At 42.5% G+C, this 21,266-nt stretch overlaps 20 non-coding genes across 20 annotated transcripts; all 20 read right to left on the bottom strand.

Moving 5' to 3' along the window:
• Positions 1 to 212: 212 nt before the first annotated feature.
• On the bottom strand, positions 213 to 284 carry trnae-uuc (transfer RNA glutamic acid (anticodon UUC)). Its single transcript has one exon. It is a non-coding gene; the product is annotated as a tRNA-Glu (tRNA).
• A 473-nt stretch (positions 285 to 757) lies between these two features.
• On the bottom strand, positions 758 to 839 carry trnal-aag (transfer RNA leucine (anticodon AAG)). The gene has a single exon. It is a non-coding gene; the product is annotated as a tRNA-Leu (tRNA).
• Positions 840 to 2,672: 1,833 nt separating this feature from the next.
• trnal-uag (transfer RNA leucine (anticodon UAG)) lies at positions 2,673 to 2,754 on the bottom strand. Its single transcript has one exon. It is a non-coding gene; the product is annotated as a tRNA-Leu (tRNA).
• Positions 2,755 to 3,327: 573 nt separating this feature from the next.
• Positions 3,328 to 3,399, bottom strand: trnae-uuc (transfer RNA glutamic acid (anticodon UUC)). Its single transcript has one exon. It is a non-coding gene; the product is annotated as a tRNA-Glu (tRNA).
• A 473-nt stretch (positions 3,400 to 3,872) lies between these two features.
• Positions 3,873 to 3,954, bottom strand: trnal-aag (transfer RNA leucine (anticodon AAG)). Its single transcript has one exon. It is a non-coding gene; the product is annotated as a tRNA-Leu (tRNA).
• Positions 3,955 to 5,787: 1,833 nt separating this feature from the next.
• On the bottom strand, positions 5,788 to 5,869 carry trnal-uag (transfer RNA leucine (anticodon UAG)). The gene has a single exon. It is a non-coding gene; the product is annotated as a tRNA-Leu (tRNA).
• Positions 5,870 to 6,442: 573 nt separating this feature from the next.
• Positions 6,443 to 6,514, bottom strand: trnae-uuc (transfer RNA glutamic acid (anticodon UUC)). The gene has a single exon. It is a non-coding gene; the product is annotated as a tRNA-Glu (tRNA).
• Positions 6,515 to 6,987: 473 nt separating this feature from the next.
• trnal-aag (transfer RNA leucine (anticodon AAG)) lies at positions 6,988 to 7,069 on the bottom strand. The gene has a single exon. It is a non-coding gene; the product is annotated as a tRNA-Leu (tRNA).
• Positions 7,070 to 8,902: 1,833 nt separating this feature from the next.
• On the bottom strand, positions 8,903 to 8,984 carry trnal-uag (transfer RNA leucine (anticodon UAG)). Its single transcript has one exon. It is a non-coding gene; the product is annotated as a tRNA-Leu (tRNA).
• A 573-nt stretch (positions 8,985 to 9,557) lies between these two features.
• trnae-uuc (transfer RNA glutamic acid (anticodon UUC)) lies at positions 9,558 to 9,629 on the bottom strand. The gene has a single exon. It is a non-coding gene; the product is annotated as a tRNA-Glu (tRNA).
• A 473-nt stretch (positions 9,630 to 10,102) lies between these two features.
• trnal-aag (transfer RNA leucine (anticodon AAG)) lies at positions 10,103 to 10,184 on the bottom strand. Its single transcript has one exon. It is a non-coding gene; the product is annotated as a tRNA-Leu (tRNA).
• Positions 10,185 to 12,017: 1,833 nt separating this feature from the next.
• On the bottom strand, positions 12,018 to 12,099 carry trnal-uag (transfer RNA leucine (anticodon UAG)). The gene has a single exon. It is a non-coding gene; the product is annotated as a tRNA-Leu (tRNA).
• Positions 12,100 to 12,672: 573 nt separating this feature from the next.
• Positions 12,673 to 12,744, bottom strand: trnae-uuc (transfer RNA glutamic acid (anticodon UUC)). The gene has a single exon. It is a non-coding gene; the product is annotated as a tRNA-Glu (tRNA).
• Positions 12,745 to 13,217: 473 nt separating this feature from the next.
• On the bottom strand, positions 13,218 to 13,299 carry trnal-aag (transfer RNA leucine (anticodon AAG)). Its single transcript has one exon. It is a non-coding gene; the product is annotated as a tRNA-Leu (tRNA).
• Positions 13,300 to 15,132: 1,833 nt separating this feature from the next.
• Positions 15,133 to 15,214, bottom strand: trnal-uag (transfer RNA leucine (anticodon UAG)). The gene has a single exon. It is a non-coding gene; the product is annotated as a tRNA-Leu (tRNA).
• Positions 15,215 to 15,787: 573 nt separating this feature from the next.
• trnae-uuc (transfer RNA glutamic acid (anticodon UUC)) lies at positions 15,788 to 15,859 on the bottom strand. Its single transcript has one exon. It is a non-coding gene; the product is annotated as a tRNA-Glu (tRNA).
• Positions 15,860 to 16,332: 473 nt separating this feature from the next.
• On the bottom strand, positions 16,333 to 16,414 carry trnal-aag (transfer RNA leucine (anticodon AAG)). The gene has a single exon. It is a non-coding gene; the product is annotated as a tRNA-Leu (tRNA).
• Positions 16,415 to 18,247: 1,833 nt separating this feature from the next.
• On the bottom strand, positions 18,248 to 18,329 carry trnal-uag (transfer RNA leucine (anticodon UAG)). The gene has a single exon. It is a non-coding gene; the product is annotated as a tRNA-Leu (tRNA).
• A 573-nt stretch (positions 18,330 to 18,902) lies between these two features.
• trnae-uuc (transfer RNA glutamic acid (anticodon UUC)) lies at positions 18,903 to 18,974 on the bottom strand. The gene has a single exon. It is a non-coding gene; the product is annotated as a tRNA-Glu (tRNA).
• A 473-nt stretch (positions 18,975 to 19,447) lies between these two features.
• On the bottom strand, positions 19,448 to 19,529 carry trnal-aag (transfer RNA leucine (anticodon AAG)). Its single transcript has one exon. It is a non-coding gene; the product is annotated as a tRNA-Leu (tRNA).
• Between the last annotated feature and the right edge of the window lie 1,737 nt (positions 19,530 to 21,266).

Raw genomic sequence — 21,266 nt, forward strand, 5'->3', positions numbered from 1 at the left:
AGAGGTTTACAACAACTGTTTGTGTAGCAGACAATTAAAACTTCTCAGGCTCTTCACCTACTCACACAACCATTGTTCACAGCCGCTCGTCAGTGGAAATGAAGAGCACCTGCTGTTACTTCCTCTTTTATACCCTCCATTGGGTCCCCTGGGTCCTAAAGACTTCCCATTACACAAAGAACACATTGGCTTGTGGGCACATTAAAGACATGTTCCCATACCGGGAGTTGAACCCGGGTCGCCTGGGTGAAAACCAGGAATCCTAACCGCTAGACCATATGGGATTGGTTTGGTAATGCGCCACTGTCGTGCTCATGCTGCTGGGTTAGAACCAGGCATTCTAGCCGCTAGACCATATGGGACTGCTCCACTGTCATGAAATCAAGGATACTCTTGTCACTCTGCAGCCTTGGTGAGACCAACATAGCAGCACCTTAATCAATTCTCCAGCAGTTGCAGGTTCTGCTCAAAAGCACATTACAAGGGAGTGGACTGGACTTGAAGCACACTTGAGTGGCATGTGGGAAAGTCCACTAACTAGTCAGTGATGAGACCATGAACAAAAAGACATGAAAAACATGCAAGTTGTAAATGACTTTACAGCACATGCCTAATGTGGTTTGGAAGAATTGCTCCTGATGGGTTTCCTGCATGTTTGGACTTGACAGAGATTCTATAACAGATTTGATTTCCACTGCAGCCCTTACAATTTATTGGTAAGGCATGGAAGAAACAAAACTTTGCCGCTAGAACACTATGGCAGCAGTGGGATTCGAACCCACGCCTCCGAAGAGACTGGAGCCTTAATCCAGCACCTTAGACCGCTCGGTCATGCTACCAATGCGAGTAAGGACCTCATCGCAAAAATCTAGATAGTAAAACTTGAAAAGTGCAGCACAAAATAGAAGCCCAGAACATTCAGTGATGCTCTTGCTGTTGTAGAAAAACATGTTTAATACTTGCCTGAATGTTTTTGGATACAATAGCATCTGCCTGCCCTGGTTAAACTCTTATTGCAGCAATAGGATTTCAACCCACATGTGTGAGGAGCCTGGAGTCTTAACCCAGATCCTTAGACCACACAATCTAACACCTTACAATGCGGTGGACTTGAAGCACACTTGAGTAGCCACTAACCAGTCAGTGTTGACACTGTGAATAAAAATATATGAAACACCTGCACATTGTAAATGACTTTTGCAAAAGAATTTCTTTTATTCATGTATTAATCGCATTATTATAAAAACAAACAATATCCTGCTCACTCTTCTGTTAATCTTCTTCTCCACTGATGCCTTACAAAAGCCGAAGCTATTGTTGCCTATCTGTACTTCAACATCATTAGTGAAAGGTCAAAATGACTGACCATGAGAGATGTGAGACCGTCTCTGGAAGGCTCTGATTCTTCTATTGAAGTTGGACTTGAAGTGGATTGGACTTGAGAGTTTTATTTCTTGAACATCTGTAAATTGTATTCAACAGATATTAACTGAAATGGAACTAGGGCAAGAGCATAGTCTCATGTAACACACACTCGTGTTACATTTGTACCACAAGGTAACCAAGTAAGTTATTACAAAGATATTCCTATTTACAACGATGGGCTAGGGAAAGGTAGAAATGAGAGTATTTAAAAAGAAGTATCAAAAGTTAACCCTGTATTCCTGAGAATTCTTTTAGAATGTTTCGAATTCACAAGAGCTATTTTAGGATTTTTGAGAGTTCTATTAGAATGTTCCAGATTCCTGAGAATCCTTTTAGGATGTTCCAAATTCCTCCAAATAATTCTCAATGACACATTGCAACACCAAGTTTTATTATAGTCACACATTGCAATAGAGTTTTCTGGGTAATTGACCAAGTCTGGTGGCATTACCTCCAAAGCTTATAGAAGTTTCTGCTAACAGCAGCTACATTGTCAGGAACAGCACCTACCAACAGATATCCTCAACAGCTCACCTCACTATCATAACCGAGCAATATTATTGTCAAATGTTGATGTTATTCACCTACAAAAACTCCTGGCTGTCCATTGCTGTCATGGGGTGCGGAGGGTTAAATAGCAGCGCACATCTGAAAATAGCTTAACATACTCATGGTCCCTTTGTGGTTGTATAATACCTTGGTGCCACTGGATTTCAGGATGTCTCTCACACTCATACTGGTAACAGATGGTATCTCAGGATGTTTGAGGGAAGCATTCACACATAAAGGACCCAGAGTGGGGGGAGGAGTCTTTTGTCTCCTTCTCCACTGTAAGAGGTGGCAAGGGAGTGTGAAACTTTCTTTGGGGGTGGGGGTACCAAAGGTGTGAAAACAGCTGTGTACTGCCTTTAGTTCCTGTAAGAGGTATGTAACTGAAGGCCATGCTAGACTCAGTTAGGGACTCTGCCCATCGTCTGCCCCGCAATGATGCATTCCTTCACCAAGCTTGGCTTCTGTTCTTGTTATTATTAAAGAATGTTAGCTACCACTGACCGCTTGTCTGGAGGCTTTATTGAATGGAAAACTTGCACAACACCTAACATCACCCTGGTTTGGAAGAATTGCTCTTGATGAGATTCCTGCTTGATTGTACTTGACAGACATTCTGTAACAGATTTGAGTTCCACTGCAGCCCTTACAATTTATTGGTAGGGGATGGAAGAAACACGAAAAGAACCTGAAGACTATGGCAGCAGTGGGATTCGAACCCACGCCTCCGAAGAGACTGGAGCCTAAATCCAGCACCTTAGACCGCTCGGTCATGCTACCATTGCGAGTGAGGACCTCATCGCAAAAATCTAGACAGTAAAACTTGAAAAAGAGCAGCACAAAATAGGAGCTCAGAACATTCAGTGATGCTCTTACTGTTGTAGAAAAACATGTTTAATACTTTTTGGACACAAAAACATCTGCCTGTCCTGGTTAAAACCTGTTCATCAACCCTGATTAACAATGGGCTCTTGGCTCAGTTTCATCATTGTCCATATGCAACTTGTCATAAGCACTGATCAACAGGCAGGATCACCATTCACAGAGAGTCAAGGAACCGTTGCAATCACAGCATTGTAAGATGGCAAAAGACGTACCCTTAATGCACCCACCCTTGTTTCAAAGAAGCTCATTTGATTTTCACATAAACAGCCACCTTGACTCGCCGCTCATAATTGCAGGCCTGCTTGTGTACATCCTCATCACTGAAGACTGTACAGTCCTGATCTGAACCGTTATGCCATGTGCTTAGCCTTACCTGATGTTTGCCTTCAGCCAACAACTTTGCCCTATGTAATCCATCGTGGGATTAACACAAAGAACACATTGGCTTGTGGGCACATTAAAGACATGTTCCCATACCGGGAGTTGAACCCGGGTCGCCTGGGTGAAAACCAGGAATCCTAACCGCTAGACCATATGGGATTGGTTTGGTAATGCGCCACTGTCGTGCTCATGCTGCTGGGTTAGAACCAGGCATTCTAGCCGCTAGACCATATGGGACTGCTCCACTGTCATGAAATCAAGGATACTCTTGTCACTCTGCAGCCTTGGTGAGACCAACATAGCAGCACCTTAATCAATTCTCCAGCAGTTGCAGGTTCTGCTCAAAAGCACATTACAAGGGAGTGGACTGGACTTGAAGCACACTTGAGTGGCATGTGGGAAAGTCCACTAACCAGTCAGTGATGAGACCATGAACAAAAAGACATGAAAAACATGCAAGTTGTAAATGACTTTACAGCACATGCCTAATGTGGTTTGGAAGAATTGCTCCTGATGGGTTTCCTGCATGTTTGGACTTGACAGAGATTCTATAACAGATTTGATTTCCACTGCAGCCCTTACAATTTATTGGTAAGGCATGGAAGAAACAAAACTTTGCCGCTAGAACACTATGGCAGCAGTGGGATTCGAACCCACGCCTCCGAAGAGACTGGAGCCTTAATCCAGCACCTTAGATCGCTCGGTCATGCTACCAATGCGAGTAAGGACCTCATTGCAAAAATCTAGATAGTAAAACTTGAAAAGTGCAGCACAAAATAGAAGCCCAGAACATTCAGTGATGCTCTTGCTGTTGTAGAAAAACATGTTTAATACTTGCCTGAATGTTTTTGGATACAATAGCATCTGCCTGCCCTGGTTAAACTCTTATTGCAGCAATAGGATTTCAACCCACATGTGTGAGGAGCCTGGAGTCTTAACCCAGATCCTTAGACCACACAATCTAACACCTTACAATGCGGTGGACTTGAAGCACACTTGAGTAGCCACTAACCAGTCAGTGTTGACACTGTGAATAAAAATATATGAAACACCTGCACATTGTAAATGACTTTTGCAAAAGAATTTCTTTTATTCATGTATTAATCGCATTATTATAAAAACAAACAATATCCTGCTCACTCTTCTGTTAATCTTCTTCTCCACTGATGCCTTACAAAAGCCGAAGCTATTGTTGCCTATCTGTACTTCAACATCATTAGTGAAAGGTCAAAATGACTGACCATGAGAGAAGTGAGACCGTCTCTGGAAGGCTCTGATTCTTCTATTGAAGTTGGACTTGAAGTGGATTGGACTTGAGAGTTTTATTTCTTGAACATCTGTAAATTGTATTCAACAGATATTAACTGAAATGGAACTAGGGCAAGAGCATAGTCTCATGTAACACACACTCGTGTTACATTTGTACCACAAGGTAACCAAGTAAGTTATTACAAAGATATTCCTATTTACAACGATGGGCTAGGGAAAGGTAGAAATGAGAGTATTTAAAAAGAAGTATCAAAAGTTAACCCTGTATTCCTGAGAATTCTTTTAGAATGTTTCGAATTCACAAGAGCTATTTTAGGATTTTTGAGAGTTCTATTAGAATGTTCCAGATTCCTGAGAATCCTTTTAGGATGTTCCAAATTCCTCCAAATAATTCTCAATGACACATTGCAACACCAAGTTTTATTATAGTCACACATTGCAATAGAGTTTTCTGGGTAATTGACCAAGTCTGGTGGCATTACCTCCAAAGCTTATAGAAGTTTCTGCTAACAGCAGCTACATTGTCAGGAACAGCACCTACCAACAGATATCCTCAACAGCTCACCTCACTATCATAACCGAGCAATATTATTGTCAAATGTTGATGTTATTCACCTACAAAAACTCCTGGCTGTCCATTGCTGTCATGGGGTGCGGAGGGTTAAATAGCAGCGCACATCTGAAAATAGCTTAACATACTCATGGTCCCTTTGTGGTTGTATAATACCTTGGTGCCACTGGATTTCAGCATGTCTCTCACACTCATACTGGTAACAGATGGTATCTCAGGATGTTTGAGGGAAGCATTCACACATAAAGGACCCAGAGTGGGGGGAGGAGTCTTTTGTCTCCTTCTCCACTGTAAGAGGTGGCAAGGGAGTGTGAAACTTTCTTTGGGGGTGGGGGTACCAAAGGTGTGAAAACAGCTGTGTACTGCCTTTAGTTCCTGTAAGAGGTATGTAACTGAAGGCCATGCTAGACTCAGTTAGGGACTCTGCCCATCGTCTGCCCCGCAATGATGCATTCCTTCACCAAGCTTGGCTTCTGTTCTTGTTATTATTAAAGAATGTTAGCTACCACTGACCGCTTGTCTGGAGGCTTTATTGAATGGAAAACTTGCACAACACCTAACATCACCGTGGTTTGGAAGAATTGCTCTTGATGAGATTCCTGCTTGATTGTACTTGACAGACATTCTGTAACAGATTTGAGTTCCACTGCAGCCCTTACAATTTATTGGTAGGGGATGGAAGAAACATGAAAAGAACCTGAAGACTATGGCAGCAGTGGGATTCGAACCCACGCCTCCGAAGAGACTGGAGCCTAAATCCAGCACCTTAGACCGCTCGGTCATGCTACCATTGCGAGTGAGGACCTCATCGCAAAAATCTAGACAGTAAAACTTGAAAAAGAGCAGCACAAAATAGGAGCTCAGAACATTCAGTGATGCTCTTACTGTTGTAGAAAAACATGTTTAATACTTTTTGGACACAAAAACATCTGCCTGTCCTGGTTAAAACCTGTTCATCAACCCTGATTAACAATGGGCTCTTGGCTCAGTTTCATCATTGTCCATATGCAACTTGTCATAAGCACTGATCAACAGGCAGGATCACCATTCACAGAGAGTCAAGGAACCGTTGCAATCACAGCATTGTAAGATGGCAAAAGACGTACCCTTAATGCACCCACCCTTGTTTCAAAGAAGCTCATTTGATTTTCACATAAACAGCCACCTTGACTCGCCGCTCATAATTGCAGGCCTGCTTGTGTACATCCTCATCACTGAAGACTGTACAGTCCTGATCTGAACCGTTATGCCATGTGCTTAGCCTTACCTGATGTTTGCCTTCAGCCAACAACTTTGCCCTATGTAATCCATCGTGGGATTAACACAAAGAACACATTGGCTTGTGGGCACATTAAAGACATGTTCCCATACTGGGAGTTGAACCCGGGTCACCTGGGTGAAAACCAGGAATCCTAACCGCTAGACCATATGGGATTGGTTTGGTAATGCGCCACTGTCGTGCTCATGCTGCTGGGTTAGAACCAGGCATTCTAGCCGCTAGACCATATGGGACTGCTCCACTGTCATGAAATCAAGGATACTCTTGTCACTCTGCAGCCTTGGTGAGACCAACATAGCAGCACCTTAATCAATTCTCCAGCAGTTGCAGGTTCTGCTCAAAAGCACATTACAAGGGAGTGGACTGGACTTGAAGCACACTTGAGTGGCATGTGGGAAAGTCCACTAACCAGTCAGTGATGAGACCATGAACAAAAAGACATGAAAAACATGCAAGTTGTAAATGACTTTACAGCACATGCCTAATGTGGTTTGGAAGAATTGCTCCTGATGGGTTTCCTGCATGTTTGGACTTGACAGAGATTCTATAACAGATTTGATTTCCACTGCAGCCCTTACAATTTATTGGTAAGGCATGGAAGAAACAAAACTTTGCCGCTAGAACACTATGGCAGCAGTGGGATTCGAACCCACGCCTCCGAAGAGACTGGAGCCTTAATCCAGCACCTTAGATCGCTCGGTCATGCTACCAATGCGAGTAAGGACCTCATTGCAAAAATCTAGATAGTAAAACTTGAAAAGTGCAGCACAAAATAGAAGCCCAGAACATTCAGTGATGCTCTTGCTGTTGTAGAAAAACATGTTTAATACTTGCCTGAATGTTTTTGGATACAATAGCATCTGCCTGCCCTGGTTAAACTCTTATTGCAGCAATAGGATTTCAACCCACATGTGTGAGGAGCCTGGAGTCTTAACCCAGATCCTTAGACCACACAATCTAACACCTTACAATGCGGTGGACTTGAAGCACACTTGAGTAGCCACTAACCAGTCAGTGTTGACACTGTGAATAAAAATATATGAAACACCTGCACATTGTAAATGACTTTTGCAAAAGAATTTCTTTTATTCATGTATTAATCGCATTATTATAAAAACAAACAATATCCTGCTCACTCTTCTGTTAATCTTCTTCTCCACTGATGCCTTACAAAAGCCGAAGCTATTGTTGCCTATCTGTACTTCAACATCATTAGTGAAAGGTCAAAATGACTGACCATGAGAGAAGTGAGACCGTCTCTGGAAGGCTCTGATTCTTCTATTGAAGTTGGACTTGAAGTGGATTGGACTTGAGAGTTTTATTTCTTGAACATCTGTAAATTGTATTCAACAGATATTAACTGAAATGGAACTAGGGCAAGAGCATAGTCTCATGTAACACACACTCGTGTTACATTTGTACCACAAGGTAACCAAGTAAGTTATTACAAAGATATTCCTATTTACAACGATGGGCTAGGGAAAGGTAGAAATGAGAGTATTTAAAAAGAAGTATCAAAAGTTAACCCTGTATTCCTGAGAATTCTTTTAGAATGTTTCGAATTCACAAGAGCTATTTTAGGATTTTTGAGAGTTCTATTAGAATGTTCCAGATTCCTGAGAATCCTTTTAGGATGTTCCAAATTCCTCCAAATAATTCTCAATGACACATTGCAACACCAAGTTTTATTATAGTCACACATTGCAATAGAGTTTTCTGGGTAATTGACCAAGTCTGGTGGCATTACCTCCAAAGCTTATAGAAGTTTCTGCTAACAGCAGCTACATTGTCAGGAACAGCACCTACCAACAGATATCCTCAACAGCTCACCTCACTATCATAACCGAGCAATATTATTGTCAAATGTTGATGTTATTCACCTACAAAAACTCCTGGCTGTCCATTGCTGTCATGGGGTGCGGAGGGTTAAATAGCAGCGCACATCTGAAAATAGCTTAACATACTCATGGTCCCTTTGTGGTTGTATAATACCTTGGTGCCACTGGATTTCAGCATGTCTCTCACACTCATACTGGTAACAGATGGTATCTCAGGATGTTTGAGGGAAGCATTCACACATAAAGGACCCAGAGTGGGGGGAGGAGTCTTTTGTCTCCTTCTCCACTGTAAGAGGTGGCAAGGGAGTGTGAAACTTTCTTTGGGGGTGGGGGTACCAAAGGTGTGAAAACAGCTGTGTACTGCCTTTAGTTCCTGTAAGAGGTATGTAACTGAAGGCCATGCTAGACTCAGTTAGGGACTCTGCCCATCGTCTGCCCCGCAATGATGCATTCCTTCACCAAGCTTGGCTTCTGTTCTTGTTATTATTAAAGAATGTTAGCTACCACTGACCGCTTGTCTGGAGGCTTTATTGAATGGAAAACTTGCACAACACCTAACATCACCCTGGTTTGGAAGAATTGCTCTTGATGAGATTCCTGCTTGATTGTACTTGACAGACATTCTGTAACAGATTTGAGTTCCACTGCAGCCCTTACAATTTATTGGTAGGGGATGGAAGAAACACGAAAAGAACCTGAAGACTATGGCAGCAGTGGGATTCGAACCCACGCCTCCGAAGAGACTGGAGCCTAAATCCAGCACCTTAGACCGCTCGGTCATGCTACCATTGCGAGTGAGGACCTCATCGCAAAAATCTAGACAGTAAAACTTGAAAAAGAGCAGCACAAAATAGGAGCTCAGAACATTCAGTGATGCTCTTACTGTTGTAGAAAAACATGTTTAATACTTTTTGGACACAAAAACATCTGCCTGTCCTGGTTAAAACCTGTTCATCAACCCTGATTAACAATGGGCTCTTGGCTCAGTTTCATCATTGTCCATATGCAACTTGTCATAAGCACTGATCAACAGGCAGGATCACCATTCACAGAGAGTCAAGGAACCGTTGCAATCACAGCATTGTAAGATGGCAAAAGACGTACCCTTAATGCACCCACCCTTGTTTCAAAGAAGCTCATTTGATTTTCACATAAACAGCCACCTTGACTCGCCGCTCATAATTGCAGGCCTGCTTGTGTACATCCTCATCACTGAAGACTGTACAGTCCTGATCTGAACCGTTATGCCATGTGCTTAGCCTTACCTGATGTTTGCCTTCAGCCAACAACTTTGCCCTATGTAATCCATCGTGGGATTAACACAAAGAACACATTGGCTTGTGGGCACATTAAAGACATGTTCCCATACCGGGAGTTGAACCCGGGTCGCCTGGGTGAAAACCAGGAATCCTAACCGCTAGACCATATGGGATTGGTTTGGTAATGCGCCACTGTCGTGCTCATGCTGCTGGGTTAGAACCAGGCATTCTAGCCGCTAGACCATATGGGACTGCTCCACTGTCATGAAATCAAGGATACTCTTGTCACTCTGCAGCCTTGGTGAGACCAACATAGCAGCACCTTAATCAATTCTCCAGCAGTTGCAGGTTCTGCTCAAAAGCACATTACAAGGGAGTGGACTGGACTTGAAGCACACTTGAGTGGCATGTGGGAAAGTCCACTAACTAGTCAGTGATGAGACCATGAACAAAAAGACATGAAAAACATGCAAGTTGTAAATGACTTTACAGCACATGCCTAATGTGGTTTGGAAGAATTGCTCCTGATGGGTTTCCTGCATGTTTGGACTTGACAGAGATTCTATAACAGATTTGATTTCCACTGCAGCCCTTACAATTTATTGGTAAGGCATGGAAGAAACAAAACTTTGCCGCTAGAACACTATGGCAGCAGTGGGATTCGAACCCACGCCTCCGAAGAGACTGGAGCCTTAATCCAGCACCTTAGACCGCTCGGTCATGCTACCAATGCGAGTAAGGACCTCATCGCAAAAATCTAGATAGTAAAACTTGAAAAGTGCAGCACAAAATAGAAGCCCAGAACATTCAGTGATGCTCTTGCTGTTGTAGAAAAACATGTTTAATACTTGCCTGAATGTTTTTGGATACAATAGCATCTGCCTGCCCTGGTTAAACTCTTATTGCAGCAATAGGATTTCAACCCACATGTGTGAGGAGCCTGGAGTCTTAACCCAGATCCTTAGACCACACAATCTAACACCTTACAATGCGGTGGACTTGAAGCACACTTGAGTAGCCACTAACCAGTCAGTGTTGACACTGTGAATAAAAATATATGAAACACCTGCACATTGTAAATGACTTTTGCAAAAGAATTTCTTTTATTCATGTATTAATCGCATTATTATAAAAACAAACAATATCCTGCTCACTCTTCTGTTAATCTTCTTCTCCACTGATGCCTTACAAAAGCCGAAGCTATTGTTGCCTATCTGTACTTCAACATCATTAGTGAAAGGTCAAAATGACTGACCATGAGAGACGTGAGACCGTCTCTGGAAGGCTCTGATTCTTCTATTGAAGTTGGACTTGAAGTGGATTGGACTTGAGAGTTTTATTTCTTGAACATCTGTAAATTGTATTCAACAGATATTAACTGAAATGGAACTAGGGCAAGAGCATAGTCTCATGTAACACACACTCGTGTTACATTTGTACCACAAGGTAACCAAGTAAGTTATTACAAAGATATTCCTATTTACAACGATGGGCTAGGGAAAGGTAGAAATGAGAGTATTTAAAAAGAAGTATCAAAAGTTAACCCTGTATTCCTGAGAATTCTTTTAGAATGTTTCGAATTCACAAGAGCTATTTTAGGATTTTTGAGAGTTCTATTAGAATGTTCCAGATTCCTGAGAATCCTTTTAGGATGTTCCAAATTCCTCCAAATAATTCTCAATGACACATTGCAACACCAAGTTTTATTATAGTCACACATTGCAATAGAGTTTTCTGGGTAATTGACCAAGTCTGGTGGCATTACCTCCAAAGCTTATAGAAGTTTCTGCTAACAGCAGCTACATTGTCAGGAACAGCACCTACCAACAGATATCCTCAACAGCTCACCTCACTATCATAACCGAGCAATATTATTGTCAAATGTTGATGTTATTCACCTACAAAAACTCCTGGCTGTCCATTGCTGTCATGGGGTGCGGAGGGTTAAATAGCAGCGCACATCTGAAAATAGCTTAACATACTCATGGTCCCTTTGTGGTTGTATAATACCTTGGTGCCACTGGATTTCAGCATGTCTCTCACACTCATACTGGTAACAGATGGTATCTCAGGATGTTTGAGGGAAGCATTCACACATAAAGGACCCAGAGTGGGGGGAGGAGTCTTTTGTCTCCTTCTCCACTGTAAGAGGTGGCAAGGGAGTGTGAAACTTTCTTTGGGGGTGGGGGTACCAAAGGTGTGAAAACAGCTGTGTACTGCCTTTAGTTCCTGTAAGAGGTATGTAACTGAAGGCCATGCTAGACTCAGTTAGGGACTCTGCCCATCGTCTGCCCCGCAATGATGCATTCCTTCACCAAGCTTGGCTTCTGTTCTTGTTATTATTAAAGAATGTTAGCTACCACTGACCGCTTGTCTGGAGGCTTTATTGAATGGAAAACTTGCACAACACCTAACATCACCCTGGTTTGGAAGAATTGCTCTTGATGAGATTCCTGCTTGATTGTACTTGACAGACATTCTGTAACAGATTTGAGTTCCACTGCAGCCCTTACAATTTATTGGTAGGGGATGGAAGAAACACGAAAAGAACCTGAAGACTATGGCAGCAGTGGGATTCGAACCCACGCCTCCGAAGAGACTGGAGCCTAAATCCAGCACCTTAGACCGCTCGGTCATGCTACCATTGCGAGTGAGGACCTCATCGCAAAAATCTAGACAGTAAAACTTGAAAAAGAGCAGCACAAAATAGGAGCTCAGAACATTCAGTGATGCTCTTACTGTTGTAGAAAAACATGTTTAATACTTTTTGGACACAAAAACATCTGCCTGTCCTGGTTAAAACCTGTTCATCAACCCTGATTAACAATGGGCTCTTGGCTCAGTTTCATCATTGTCCATATGCAACTTGTCATAAGCACTGATCAACAGGCAGGATCACCATTCACAGAGAGTCAAGGAACCGTTGCAATCACAGCATTGTAAGATGGCAAAAGACGTACCCTTAATGCACCCACCCTTGTTTCAAAGAAGCTCATTTGATTTTCACATAAACAGCCACCTTGACTCGCCGCTCATAATTGCAGGCCTGCTTGTGTACATCCTCATCACTGAAGACTGTACAGTCCTGATCTGAACCGTTATGCCATGTGCTTAGCCTTACCTGATGTTTGCCTTCAGCCAACAACTTTGCCCTATGTAATCCATCGTGGGATTAACACAAAGAACACATTGGCTTGTGGGCACATTAAAGACATGTTCCCATACCGGGAGTTGAACCCGGGTCGCCTGGGTGAAAACCAGGAATCCTAACCGCTAGACCATATGGGATTGGTTTGGTAATGCGCCACTGTCGTGCTCATGCTGCTGGGTTAGAACCAGGCATTCTAGCCGCTAGACCATATGGGACTGCTCCACTGTCATGAAATCAAGGATACTCTTGTCACTCTGCAGCCTTGGTGAGACCAACATAGCAGCACCTTAATCAATTCTCCAGCAGTTGCAGGTTCTGCTCAAAAGCACATTACAAGGGAGTGGACTGGACTTGAAGCACACTTGAGTGGCATGTGGGAAAGTCCACTAACTAGTCAGTGATGAGACCATGAACAAAAAGACATGAAAAACATGCAAGTTGTAAATGACTTTACAGCACATGCCTAATGTGGTTTGGAAGAATTGCTCCTGATGGGTTTCCTGCATGTTTGGACTTGACAGAGATTCTATAACAGATTTGATTTCCACTGCAGCCCTTACAATTTATTGGTAAGGCATGGAAGAAACAAAACTTTGCCGCTAGAACACTATGGCAGCAGTGGGATTCGAACCCACGCCTCCGAAGAGACTGGAGCCTTAATCCAGCACCTTAGACCGCTCGGTCATGCTACCAATGCGAGTAAGGACCTCATCGCAAAAATCTAGATAGTAAAACTTGAAAAGTGCAGCACAAAATAGAAGCCCAGAACATTCAGTGATGCTCTTGCTGTTGTAGAAAAACATGTTTAATACTTGCCTGAATGTTTTTGGATACAATAGCATCTGCCTGCCCTGGTTAAACTCTTATTGCAGCAATAGGATTTCAACCCACATGTGTGAGGAGCCTGGAGTCTTAACCCAGATCCTTAGACCACACAATCTAACACCTTACAATGCGGTGGACTTGAAGCACACTTGAGTAGCCACTAACCAGTCAGTGTTGACACTGTGAATAAAAATATATGAAACACCTGCACATTGTAAATGACTTTTGCAAAAGAATTTCTTTTATTCATGTATTAATCGCATTATTATAAAAACAAACAATATCCTGCTCACTCTTCTGTTAATCTTCTTCTCCACTGATGCCTTACAAAAGCCGAAGCTATTGTTGCCTATCTGTACTTCAACATCATTAGTGAAAGGTCAAAATGACTGACCATGAGAGACGTGAGAACGTCTCTGGAAGGCTCTGATTCTTCTATTGAAGTTGGACTTGAAGTGGATTGGACTTGAGAGTTTTATTTCTTGAACATCTGTAAATTGTATTCAACAGATATTAACTGAAATGGAACTAGGGCAAGAGCATAGTCTCATGTAACACACACTCGTGTTACATTTGTACCACAAGGTAACCAAGTAAGTTATTACAAAGATATTCCTATTTACAACGATGGGCTAGGGAAAGGTAGAAATGAGAGTATTTAAAAAGAAGTATCAAAAGTTAACCCTGTATTCCTGAGAATTCTTTTAGAATGTTTCGAATTCACAAGAGCTATTTTAGGATTTTTGAGAGTTCTATTAGAATGTTCCAGATTCCTGAGAATCCTTTTAGGATGTTCCAAATTCCTCCAAATAATTCTCAATGACACATTGCAACACCAAGTTTTATTATAGTCACACATTGCAATAGAGTTTTCTGGGTAATTGACCAAGTCTGGTGGCATTACCTCCAAAGCTTATAGAAGTTTCTGCTAACAGCAGCTACATTGTCAGGAACAGCACCTACCAACAGATATCCTCAACAGCTCACCTCACTATCATAACCGAGCAATATTATTGTCAAATGTTGATGTTATTCACCTACAAAAACTCCTGGCTGTCCATTGCTGTCATGGGGTGCGGAGGGTTAAATAGCAGCGCACATCTGAAAATAGCTTAACATACTCATGGTCCCTTTGTGGTTGTATAATACCTTGGTGCCACTGGATTTCAGCATGTCTCTCACACTCATACTGGTAACAGATGGTATCTCAGGATGTTTGAGGGAAGCATTCACACATAAAGGACCCAGAGTGGGGGGAGGAGTCTTTTGTCTCCTTCTCCACTGTAAGAGGTGGCAAGGGAGTGTGAAACTTTCTTTGGGGGTGGGGGTACCAAAGGTGTGAAAACAGCTGTGTACTGCCTTTAGTTCCTGTAAGAGGTATGTAACTGAAGGCCATGCTAGACTCAGTTAGGGACTCTGCCCATCGTCTGCCCCGCAATGATGCATTCCTTCACCAAGCTTGGCTTCTGTTCTTGTTATTATTAAAGAATGTTAGCTACCACTGACCGCTTGTCTGGAGGCTTTATTGAATGGAAAACTTGCACAACACCTAACATCACCCTGGTTTGGAAGAATTGCTCTTGATGAGATTCCTGCTTGATTGTACTTGACAGACATTCTGTAACAGATTTGAGTTCCACTGCAGCCCTTACAATTTATTGGTAGGGGATGGAAGAAACACGAAAAGAACCTGAAGACTATGGCAGCAGTGGGATTCGAACCCACGCCTCCGAAGAGACTGGAGCCTAAATCCAGCACCTTAGACCGCTCGGTCATGCTACCATTGCGAGTGAGGACCTCATCGCAAAAATCTAGACAGTAAAACTTGAAAAAGAGCAGCACAAAATAGGAGCTCAGAACATTCAGTGATGCTCTTACTGTTGTAGAAAAACATGTTTAATACTTTTTGGACACAAAAACATCTGCCTGTCCTGGTTAAAACCTGTTCATCAACCCTGATTAACAATGGGCTCTTGGCTCAGTTTCATCATTGTCCATATGCAACTTGTCATAAGCACTGATCAACAGGCAGGATCACCATTCACAGAGAGTCAAGGAACCGTTGCAATCACAGCATTGTAAGATGGCAAAAGACGTACCCTTAATGCACCCACCCTTGTTTCAAAGAAGCTCATTTGATTTTCACATAAACAGCCACCTTGACTCGCCGCTCATAATTGCAGGCCTGCTTGTGTACATCCTCATCACTGAAGACTGTACAGTCCTGATCTGAACCGTTATGCCATGTGCTTAGCCTTACCTGATGTTTGCCTTCAGCCAACAACTTTGCCCTATGTAATCCATCGTGGGATTAACACAAAGAACACATTGGCTTGTGGGCACATTAAAGACATGTTCCCATACCGGGAGTTGAACCCGGGTCGCCTGGGTGAAAACCAGGAATCCTAACCGCTAGACCATATGGGATTGGTTTGGTAATGCGCCACTGTCGTGCTCATGCTGCTGGGTTAGAACCAGGCATTCTAGCCGCTAGACCATATGGGACTGCTCCACTGTCATGAAATCAAGGATACTCTTGTCACTCTGCAGCCTTGGTGAGACCAACATAGCAGCACCTTAATCAATTCTCCAGCAGTTGCAGGTTCTGCTCAAAAGCACATTACAAGGGAGTGGACTGGACTTGAAGCACACTTGAGTGGCATGTGGGAAAGTCCACTAACTAGTCAGTGATGAGACCATGAACAAAAAGACATGAAAAACATGCAAGTTGTAAATGACTTTACAGCACATGCCTAATGTGGTTTGGAAGAATTGCTCCTGATGGGTTTCCTGCATGTTTGGACTTGACAGAGATTCTATAACAGATTTGATTTCCACTGCAGCCCTTACAATTTATTGGTAAGGCATGGAAGAAACAAAACTTTGCCGCTAGAACACTATGGCAGCAGTGGGATTCGAACCCACGCCTCCGAAGAGACTGGAGCCTTAATCCAGCACCTTAGACCGCTCGGTCATGCTACCAATGCTAGTAAGGACCTCATCGCAAAAATCTAGATAGTAAAACTTGAAAAGTGCAGCACAAAATAGAAGCCCAGAACATTCAGTGATGCTCTTGCTGTTGTAGAAAAACATGTTTAATACTTGCCTGAATGTTTTTGGATACAATAGCATCTGCCTGCCCTGGTTAAACTCTTATTGCAGCAATAGGATTTCAACCCACATGTGTGAGGAGCCTGGAGTCTTAACCCAGATCCTTAGACCACACAATCTAACACCTTACAATGCGGTGGACTTGAAGCACACTTGAGTAGCCACTAACCAGTCAGTGTTGACACTGTGAATAAAAATATATGAAACACCTGCACATTGTAAATGACTTTTGCAAAAGAATTTCTTTTATTCATGTATTAATCGCATTATTATAAAAACAAACAATATCCTGCTCACTCTTCTGTTAATCTTCTTCTCCACTGATGCCTTACAAAAGCCGAAGCTATTGTTGCCTATCTGTACTTCAACATCATTAGTGAAAGGTCAAAATGACTGACCATGAGAGACGTGAGACCGTCTCTGGAAGGCTCTGATTCTTCTATTGAAGTTGGACTTGAAGTGGATTGGACTTGAGAGTTTTATTTCTTGAACATCTGTAAATTGTATTCAACAGATATTAACTGAAATGGAACTAGGGCAAGAGCATAGTCTCATGTAACACACACTCGTGTTACATTTGTACCACAAGGTAACCAAGTAAGTTATTACAAAGATATTCCTATTTACAACGATGGGCTAGGGAAAGGTAGAAATGAGAGTATTTAAAAAGAAGTATCAAAAGTTAACCCTGTATTCCTGAGAATTCTTTTAGAATGTTTCGAATTCACAAGAGCTATTTTAGGATTTTTGAGAGTTCTATTAGAATGTTCCAGATTCCTGAGAATCCTTTTAGGATGTTCCAAATTCCTCCAAATAATTCTCAATGACACATTGCAACACCAAGTTTTATTATAGTCACACATTGCAATAGAGTTTTCTGGGTAATTGACCAAGTCTGGTGGCATTACCTCCAAAGCTTATAGAAGTTTCTGCTAACAGCAGCTACATTGTCAGGAACAGCACCTACCAACAGATATCCTCAACAGCTCACCTCACTATCATAACCGAGCAATATTATTGTCAAATGTTGATGTTATTCACCTACAAAAACTCCTGGCTGTCCATTGCTGTCATGGGGTGCGGAGGGTTAAATAGCAGCGCACATCTGAAAATAGCTTAACATACTCATGGTCCCTTTGTGGTTGTATAATACCTTGGTGCCACTGGATTTCAGCATGTCTCTCACACTCATACTGGTAACAGATGGTATCTCAGGATGTTTGAGGGAAGCATTCACACATAAAGGACCCAGAGTGGGGGGAGGAGTCTTTTGTCTCCTTCTCCACTGTAAGAGGTGGCAAGGGAGTGTGAAACTTTCTTTGGGGGTGGGGGTACCAAAGGTGTGAAAACAGCTGTGTACTGCCTTTAGTTCCTGTAAGAGGTATGTAACTGAAGGCCATGCTAGACTCAGTTAGGGACTCTGCCCATCGTCTGCCCCGCAATGATGCATTCCTTCACCAAGCTTGGCTTCTGTTCTTGTTATTATTAAAGAATGTTAGCTACCACTGACCGCTTGTCTGGAGGCTTTATTGAATGGAAAACTTGCACAACACCTAACATCACCCTGGTTTGGAAGAATTGCTCTTGATGAGATTCCTGCTTGATTGTACTTGACAGACATTCTGTAACAGATTTGAGTTCCACTGCAGCCCTTACAATTTATTGGTAGGGGATGGAAGAAACACGAAAAGAACCTGAAGACTATGGCAGCAGTGGGATTCGAACCCACGCCTCCGAAGAGACTGGAGCCTAAATCCAGCACCTTAGACCGCTCGGTCATGCTACCATTGCGAGTGAGGACCTCATCGCAAAAATCTAGACAGTAAAACTTGAAAAAGAGCAGCACAAAATAGGAGCTCAGAACATTCAGTGATGCTCTTACTGTTGTAGAAAAACATGTTTAATACTTTTTGGACACAAAAACATCTGCCTGTCCTGGTTAAAACCTGTTCATCAACCCTGATTAACAATGGGCTCTTGGCTCAGTTTCATCATTGTCCATATGCAACTTGTCATAAGCACTGATCAACAGGCAGGATCACCATTCACAGAGAGTCAAGGAACCGTTGCAATCACAGCATTGTAAGATGGCAAAAGACGTACCCTTAATGCACCCACCCTTGTTTCAAAGAAGCTCATTTGATTTTCACATAAACAGCCACCTTGACTCGCCGCTCATAATTGCAGGCCTGCTTGTGTACATCCTCATCACTGAAGACTGTACAGTCCTGATCTGAACCGTTATGCCATGTGCTTAGCCTTACCTGATGTTTGCCTTCAGCCAACAACTTTGCCCTATGTAATCCATCGTGGGATTAACACAAAGAACACATTGGCTTGTGGGCACATTAAAGACATGTTCCCATACCGGGAGTTGAACCCGGGTCGCCTGGGTGAAAACCAGGAATCCTAACCGCTAGACCATATGGGATTGGTTTGGTAATGCGCCACTGTCGTGCTCATGCTGCTGGGTTAGAACCAGGCATTCTAGCCGCTAGACCATATGGGACTGCTCCACTGTCATGAAATCAAGGATACTCTTGTCACTCTGCAGCCTTGGTGAGACCAACATAGCAGCACCTTAATCAATTCTCCAGCAGTTGCAGGTTCTGCTCAAAAGCACATTACAAGGGAGTGGACTGGACTTGAAGCACACTTGAGTGGCATGTGGGAAAGTCCACTAACTAGTCAGTGATGAGACCATGAACAAAAAGACATGAAAAACATGCAAGTTGTAAATGACTTTACAGCACATGCCTAATGTGGTTTGGAAGAATTGCTCCTGATGGGTTTCCTGCATGTTTGGACTTGACAGAGATTCTATAACAGATTTGATTTCCACTGCAGCCCTTACAATTTATTGGTAAGGCATGGAAGAAACAAAACTTTGCCGCTAGAACACTATGGCAGCAGTGGGATTCGAACCCACGCCTCCGAAGAGACTGGAGCCTTAATCCAGCACCTTAGACCGCTCGGTCATGCTACCAATGCGAGTAAGGACCTCATCGCAAAAATCTAGATAGTAAAACTTGAAAAGTGCAGCACAAAATAGAAGCCCAGAACATTCAGTGATGCTCTTGCTGTTGTAGAAAAACATGTTTAATACTTGCCTGAATGTTTTTGGATACAATAGCATCTGCCTGCCCTGGTTAAACTCTTATTGCAGCAATAGGATTTCAACCCACATGTGTGAGGAGCCTGGAGTCTTAACCCAGATCCTTAGACCACACAATCTAACACCTTACAATGCGGTGGACTTGAAGCACACTTGAGTAGCCACTAACCAGTCAGTGTTGACACTGTGAATAAAAATATATGAAACACCTGCACATTGTAAATGACTTTTGCAAAAGAATTTCTTTTATTCATGTATTAATCGCATTATTATAAAAACAAACAATATCCTGCTCACTCTTCTGTTAATCTTCTTCTCCACTGATGCCTTACAAAAGCCGAAGCTATTGTTGCCTATCTGTACTTCAACATCATTAGTGAAAGGTCAAAATGACTGACCATGAGAGACGTGAGACCGTCTCTGGAAGGCTCTGATTCTTCTATTGAAGTTGGACTTGAAGTGGATTGGACTTGAGAGTTTTATTTCTTGAACATCTGTAAATTGTATTCAACAGATATTAACTGAAATGGAACTAGGGCAAGAGCATAGTCTCATGTAACACACACTCGTGTTACATTTGTACCACAAGGTAACCAAGTAAGTTATTACAAAGATATTCCTATTTACAACGATGGGCTAGGGAAAGGTAGAAATGAGAGTATTTAAAAAGAAGTATCAAAAGTTAACCCTGTATTCCTGAGAATTCTTTTAGAATGTTTCGAATTCACAAGAGCTATTTTAGGATTTTTGAGAGTTCTATTAGAATGTTCCAGATTCCTGAGAATCCTTTTAGGATGTTCCAAATTCCTCCAAATAATTCTCAATGACACATTGCAACACCAAGTTTTATTATAGTCACACATTGCAATAGAGTTTTCTGGGTAATTGACCAAGTCTGGTGGCATTACCTCCAAAGCTTATAGAAGTTTCTGCTAACAGCAGCTACATTGTCAGGAACAGCACCTACCAACAGATATCCTCAACAGCTCACCTCACTATCATAACCGAGCAATATTATTGTCAAATGTTGATGTTATTCACCTACAAAAACTCCTGGCTGTCCATTGCTGTCATGGGGTGCGGAGGGTTAAATAGCAGCGCACATCTGAAAATAGCTTAACATACTCATGGTCCCTTTGTGGTTGTATAATACCTTGGTGCCACTGGATTTCAGGATGTCTCTCACACTCATACTGGTAACAGATGGTATCTCAGGATGTTTGAGGGAAGCATTCACACATAAAGGACCCAGAGTGGGGGGAGGAGTCTTTTGTCTCCTTCTCCACTGTAAGAGGTGGCAAGGGAGTGTGAAACTTTCTTTGGGGGTGGGGGTACCAAAGGTGTGAAAACAGCTGTGTACTGCCTTTAGTTCCTGTAAGAGGTATGTAACTGAAGGCCATGCTAGACTCAGTTAGGGACTCTGCCCATCGTCTGCCCCGCAATGATGCATTCCTTCACCAAGCTTGGCTTCTGTTCTTGTTATTATTAAAGAATGTTAGCTACCACTGACCGCTTGTCTGGAGGCTTTATTGAATGGAAAACTTGCACAACACCTAACATCACCCTGGTTTGGAAGAATTGCTCTTGATGAGATTCCTGCTTGATTGT

The sequence above is a fragment of the Copadichromis virginalis genome, linkage group LG3, assembly GCF_057382275.1.
Source record: "Copadichromis virginalis isolate Kocher_CV1m ecotype Utaka linkage group LG3, C_Virginalis_male_GT1.1, whole genome shotgun sequence".
Classification (NCBI taxonomy): Eukaryota; Metazoa; Chordata; class Actinopteri; order Cichliformes; family Cichlidae; genus Copadichromis; species Copadichromis virginalis.